The 7,500-nt window shown below is 35.1% G+C and overlaps 1 protein-coding gene and 1 pseudogene across 2 annotated transcripts in view; both read left to right on the top strand.

The window, feature by feature from the left end:
• The window catches only part of LOC144971567 (sodium/glucose cotransporter 4-like), a 132,946-nt gene that overhangs the window by 115,328 nt on the left and 10,118 nt on the right, over positions 1 to 7,500 (top strand). The window lies entirely within an intron of this gene.
• Positions 1 to 7,500, top strand: part of LOC144971646 (uncharacterized) — a 19,357-nt pseudogene that overhangs the window by 9,141 nt on the left and 2,716 nt on the right.

Below are 7,500 nucleotides of genomic sequence, written 5' to 3'. Positions count from 1 at the left end.
TTTATTGTTTTGTATTTCAGACATCACTGTTAAACACTCTTCAATGCCTAATTACAATTGTTGAACAACCATTAAACAAGAGAGAGGTCCCAGCCACGAACTGAGTTGGTAAATATATCCTTCATTATTCTCTTTTACATGAGTTGGGCATCACATAGTAACTATAGACATCGTGATTTGTTTTGCATAGTGATTTGTTTTAAATGCATTTTTGGCATATTACTGTTACCGAAAACCACTTATATATTATGTTCTGAAAAGTGAGTCTTTAAAAACTAAATAATAATAAAAGGAGTCTACTCGCCGTCGTGTTATATTTAGTGATAGATAACTTGGGATTATTTTGGCATCCTATTATTGTTATCACACTCTAGTATATTAGCGTCATTGCGAATAATTGTACACAAACTAACGACGAGTCACACACATTGGTGATACATTTTTCGTAGTAACATAGTTTAGAGTACACGCGATTGACACATTGTTATTGACACAAGTCATAATAACTCCGCATTGTATTGACACATTGCTTTATAAGATATAACGATAAAAGGCATCAAATTCAACATACATAATAAGTTGAAATAAGAGAGAGAGATTTCTAAAAATAGAACAGTTCATTCCAGTAAGTGTAAATAAATAAAACAGTCAGTAACAGTATCCCGTCAATATAATTAATATAAAACATCGTAACTAATTTATTGCAACATGGAAGCATATAAAAGATACTTAAGTCTCGCAAAGGACTTAGAAATACCCCAGGAAAGAATATTTTCATGGTGCGAAGAGAAAGTAAAAGAAGAAAAAGAACATGAAGAAAGAATTCGTAGAGAAGAAAATGAAGAAAGAATTCGTAGAGAAGAAAAAGAACATGAAGAAAGAATACGTAGAGAAGAACGAGAAGAAAGAGTCCAAGAAAGGGAACTAAAAAGACAAATAGCTTTAGCAGAAGAAGAAACCAAAAGGACCCAAATGATGCTGGAAATTGAAAAAACAAAAACCGGTCATGAAAGAAAACATAATAATAGTGATGAATTTTTCGTGAAACTTCCACGCATGCCAACATACGATGAACGCTCAGACTGTCTAGAATCCTTCTTACACCGATTCGAAGTTCAGGCTAAAGGTTATCGTTGGCCAGAAAGCAAATGGGCCACAGCCTTGATTAACTGCTTATCTGGAGAACCGCTAAAAGTTTTCTATACCTTAACAACTGAAGATGCAGATGACTATGGTAAAATTAAAGACGCTCTACTAAAAAGATTTAGATTAACGGAAGATGGTTACCAGGAAAGGTTTCACACTGCAAAACCGGAAAGTGGAGAAGACTTTAATACATTCGTGAACCGAATTACTCAATTTCTAAATCGGTGGCTTGAGTTGGCAAACGTAAAACAAGACGACTTTGCAGGCCTTTACTATCTCACGCTGAAGAATCGAATCTATCAAGCTTGCAACCCAGATTTAGTCGCATTCTTTAAAGAGAGAAAGCCAGAAAACTTGGACAAATTAAAAATCTACGCAGAAAACTTTAACAGCGCACATCCATTGACACCCCTTAGCAGAACATTGAAGGAACCATACTACGCTGCCGCTGCTCAGAGTCCAGGTACACCTAAAGTTCAGTACTCAAATAGAACGAGCCGATCAATCACTCGGAACACGCAAGTGAAACAGGAGGATCATAGTAACAAACCATGGAACAAACAGTTCAATAGAGACCATAGCCGACCCTATCAAAACAAAACAAGAAATAGCACTGACAATAATACTGAGTATAAGAAAACCAACAAACCTATAATTAAATGTCAATATTGTGGAATGAAAGGCCACACAGCAGACAAATGTTACAAAATCGTGGGATATCCAAAAGAAACTGCAAATGCATCACTCCAAACAGGTGTAAACAATCAGACACGAGTAATGTCAGGAGAAAATATAAATGTGTATTGCGTGAAAGGTATGTCACTTTTAACACAAACTCACAAATCAGGATCGCTATTTTTTTGTGAAGGCAAAGCTAATGGAACTGATTGCAAAATATTGAGAGACACAGGATGCAGTACAGTAGGAATAAAAGCATCTTTGATCAATGACGAAGACAAAACTGGAAAAACGGTACAATGCATCACATTCAGTGGCACAGTCGAAACCTTTGAAACAGCTAATGTGTACATAGAAACCCCATACTATACAGGAATAGTGGAATGCTGTATACTTCCCAACCCCGTCGCTGATGTTATTGTTGGCAATATAAAAGGTCTTAAAGACAACCCAACAGATGTAAAAGAATGGTCATTAACCCAAGAAACAGCTTGTCTAGCAGAAACAAGAAAGATGACTAAGACAACAGAGAAGCCAATGACTATTTCTCTTGAACCACAACAATTTGACAGGAACACGTTCATTGAAGAACAGAAAAAGGACCCGACTTTAACTTCATATTTCAATATCGCAAACAAAGGGACGAAATCAAAAGTTGAATACATCATTGAAAAAGATATTCTGTTCAGGTTACATAGGAAAAGAAACAAAATAGCTAAACAACTGGTCACGCCGAGTATTTACAGAAACAAAATCCTTGGAATAGCGCACGATTCAATAACTTCTGGACATCTTGGGAGCTCTTCCACATTGAAGAGAATATCCGAGAATTTCACATGGCCTGGAATTACTAAAGACGTCCGAGAATATGTGAAATCTTGTGACACATGCCAAAGAAGAGTCGCAAAAGGCAGAATACCGAGATTGCCATTAGAGACAACCCCAGTTATTGAAAAAGTTTTTCAAAAAGTTGCAATTGACATTATAGGCCCTTTAACAAAATCAGATAGAAACCATACACACATACTAACACTAGTCGATTACGCAACCAGGTGGCCAGAAGCGATAGCATTGAAATCAACTACATCGGATCACATAGCTGAAGCATTGATGACAATTTTTACTAGAATAGGCATACCAAATGAGATACTGTCGGACAATGGACCCCAATTTACATCACATATGATGCATGAAACCATGAAACTCATGGGAATCCAACACTCATTCACAACTCCCTACCACCCCCAAGCAAATGGTCTTTGTGAAAGATTTAATGGCACTCTAAAGAATATGTTAAGAAAAGTGTCAGCAGAAAAACCAGATGATTGGGACAGATACTTACCAGCAATCCTATTTGCATATAGAGAAATACCCCAAGAATCTACAGGCTACTCCCCATTTGAGTTGATGTATGGACGATCACCTCGCGGCCCGATCAATATAGTAGCCGACATTTGTAAAGGAATGAGGAGGACAATAACGAAATTATGTTTGCTTACGAATATGTAAGAAACCTGAAAGACAGAATAGAGGACACATGTAAGCTAGCACAGGAATCCGTCACTAAAAAAGCAGAGAAATACAAGGAATACTCCGATAGAAAAAGCAAGTCAAGAAAATTTGAGATTGGTGACAAAGTACTAATACTCTTACCCGATGACTCGAGTAAACTTTTAGCTACATGGAAAGGACCATTCAATGTATTAGCAGTACGATCTGGTGTTAATTACGAGATTCAAATTAACAACACAACAAAGACATTCCATGCAAACATGCTAAAAAAATATTTCGATAGAGACAGATTATCACAACCAATATTTAACCATGTTGAAGCTGCAAACGTAGGATTAATCATCGAAACTCACAGCGATGATGTCGAACTACAACACACCCCACAACACGGTAACTCTAAAAATAGTACAATTAATGACGTCACAATCAATCCTCAACTAAACGAATGTCAGAAACGAGAAATCAGGTCATTATTAGAAAAGTACCAGTCAGTCTTTACAGACGCACCCGGACATACAACATTAGTGGAACACGACATAAAGTTAACCACATCTACCCCTATCAACGTGAAAAACTATCCTATTCCATTTCACGCACGAGAACAAGTTGAAAAGGAAGTTAAGGATATGCTAGATACAGGAATAGTTAGATATTCTTCAAGCCCATACTCATCACCAATAGTAGTAGTGAAAAAGAAAGACGGATCGATAAGGCTATGTATCGACTTTCGCAAATTAAATGAAGCAACAGTATTTGATGCAGAACCAATACCAAATCAAGAGAATTTATTTGCTGCCTTATCTCAAGCAAAATACATGACAAAATGTGATCTTTCTAGAGGTTACTGGCAGATTCCACTGAAAGAATCATGTAAGAAATACACAGCATTTCAATCACCATTAGGATTGTTAGAATTTAACTATATGCCATTTGGATTATCGACAGCCGCATCGACATTCCAAAGAATGATGCGTATGTTATTAAAAGACATCCCGTCTACACTCTCATACTTCGACGACGCATGTATTTTCTCAAACTCATGGACTGATCACATGACAACCTTAGAATTAGTGCTTGAAGCATTAAAACGTAATTCTTTAACAACAAAACCGTCAAAAACAAGCGTTGCATTTTACGAAATTGATTTTCTCGGTCATACCGTTGGTCATGGGACACAGACACCCGAGACAGAAAAACAAACAAAAATCGCACAATTGCAACCACCTAAGACAAAAAAAAGAAGTACGCAAAGTACTTGGGCTCCTAAATTTTTACAGGAAATACATTTACAACTTCGCGCACATCGCGACACCGCTAACAAATCTGACAAAGAATGGGTCACCGAACAAAATTGTTTGGACAGAAGCGTGTCAGAATAGCTTTAACCAATTAAAGGCATTACTCTGTTCAGAACCAATTCTTAAATTACCCGACATATCAAAAGAATTTGTTGTAAGAACTGACGCGTCTGATAAGGGCATCGCAGGTGTACTATTACAGGAACATGAGGGAACTCTAATGCCTTGCTTATATGCAAGCAGAAAATTATTGGACAGAGAATCACGATACTCTGTAATAGAGCGTGAAGGACTGGCCATCGTCTTTGCTTTAAAGACATTCAGCAGATATCTACTGCTAAAAGAGTTTGTGGTCGAAACGGACCATAAACCACTCACGTACATAAGAAATAACAAAATGAATAATAGTAGAGTACTAAGGTGGAGTCTATTTTTGCAAAATTACACTTTCAGTATCTCTCACATACCAGGCTGTGAAAATATTCACGCCGACCTACTTTCTCGATTAGTATAAACACGTGAGAAGGGTATAAGTTAACCTCTCATGCATACTGTTAGTTACCTCGAAAATTATGCCAAATCAGAACGCACAATTTCGATAATTTTATTTGTAAACATGATGACCCAACTTAATGTAACATTGATTATTGTTTGGATATATATACCATACCCATTCATGATTTGGGAAATCTTCTCTTTATCTATTATTGTTATGAATTTTCACTCATTTATGATTAATAATTGAAATGTCAATATTCCATTTACATTTTCATTCATTTCATTCAGAAAATTACCTTCATATCATCGACTTAAATCATGCTTCATTACCATCACTATTGTTTATCACAATGATTTGTAATCACATTGCCATCATGTCGTTCATCACAATGATTTGTAATCACAATCTTTCATTGTTATTGTCGCCCATTCATATACCTACGTTAATATAAACATTTCCATGTCTAGTTAATAAATAATTTAATTGTAGCACAAATCATAACAATGGATTAATGCTAGAGTATCATGATAGTAAATTTACTTCCGTTTGTAAAATCTATCTTTCCCATAATGGTTAAAGAGTATATTTTAAACGTGGTGGGGGGTGTCACAGTAAAGATTGTTCACAATTATCTTATTAAATTTTATTTTATTAAGAACTGAATTCATCTCACTCCAGTTATATTTCAGTAGGCTTAGATAAACTTTACCTTCTAATATTAGATCGTCTTTCCTTTTATAGCCTTCCCTCGAATTAATTTCTAATTAGTGAATACTTTTCGTTCTACATTCTGTCACGTAGCCACTTATTATAAAAGCTGATAGGTCTAACATTCGACACTCACTTTCTCTCCACAATCTATGCCGGACGGCCAGTCACTCTATTCCTATATATATATTGTAAGATTTTTATCTTTTGGGACTTTGTAGATATTATATCTACACCATTAAGACGCCGGAGCTTTTAACTTTGATTGTATAATCTTCAAGGATCAAACCCAAGCCCGCTGTACTACACTATAACCTCTTACCAATTGCCTGGAAGTGGAATTTTACGAGTCCAATCCTGTTATCAGAGGAATAGATCATCCAAGCCCATCAACTGCCTGGAAACGTAAACTTATGAACCTGACATATTATCATAAGTTACGTAAAATATTCATATCTCTATTTGTAACTGCCACGATCACTGTTTATCTCTTTTAATTAAATTTCATCATTATTTTTATTTCATTGTAAACAAATCGTTAATTGTTTTTCATTTATAGTAACTAGTAAATTCTGGGGCCTCATTCTACATATATCTTTATGCATAGTCGAGTAGCTCTTTACTCACTTGAGACCATGACAATCATCATCATCATCATCATCATCATCATCATCATCATCATCATCATCATCATTATTATTATTATTATTATTATTATTATTAATATTATTATCATTATGTATTATGTATTATTATTATTATTATTATTATTATTATTATTATTATTATTATTATTATTATTATTATTATTATTATATCATTATCATTCTTCTTCTTCTTATTATTATTATATCATTATTATTATTATTATTATTATTATTATTATTATTATTGTTATTATTATTATTATTATATCTTAAAGGACAGGCGGGTTTTTATCCCGTTCAGTGGTGTTTCATTAATAAGGGGTGATTGGATTACATTGAGTTAACTTTCTTAAATTTCTTTCTGATCTACAATCTGTATCAACAGCTTTTCCTACATACTATTACGCCTCTACTCCTATGAGGTTGATATGCATGGCACCATTATGACTTGTTTACTTGTAATGTAGCATGAAATAAAAAACTGATAGGTAATCTGGCCTCAAAAAGTACCGGTCTGCGCTAGATAAACAAACTAGCTAAACCATGGTATTAAAAATATGTTCACATTACATGTAACCAAGTCATAATGATATAATGGATATCAACCTAATAGTAATAGAGGCGTAAAAGTATGCAGGAAAAGCTGTTGATACAGACTGTAGATTAGAATGAAATTAGGAAAGTTAACTCAATGTAATCCACTCACCCCTTATCAATGAATATCACACCACTGAACAGGATAAAAACACGCCTGTCCTTTAAGATATTTTTATGGGAGAGGGACTTGTTTGGCACGTTTTATAAGGCTATGAGTTTGTTTTGAAGGTAGGGTGGAGAGGCTTGTCGTCCAGATGTTGACACTTAATTTTACATTGTCTGGGGATTTGGGGGAGTTTGAACGATGGGAAAGGGAGATTAAAAGTTTTCCCTGTCATGGAAGGTTTTGGGAAATTTTTGCGGGGCCCCTCACTAGGGGGTTAATTCGTTCAACTGAAAAAGGCCATATCGATAT

The sequence above is a fragment of the Berghia stephanieae genome, chromosome 4 (assembly GCF_034508935.2).
Source record: "Berghia stephanieae isolate SIO BIC M18660-M18661 chromosome 4, UCSD_Bste_1.3, whole genome shotgun sequence".
Lineage (NCBI taxonomy): Eukaryota > Metazoa > Mollusca > Gastropoda > Nudibranchia > Aeolidiidae > Berghia > Berghia stephanieae.
Note: the sequence above shows the minus strand (reverse complement) of the source record. Positions and strands in the feature narration are given on the sequence as shown.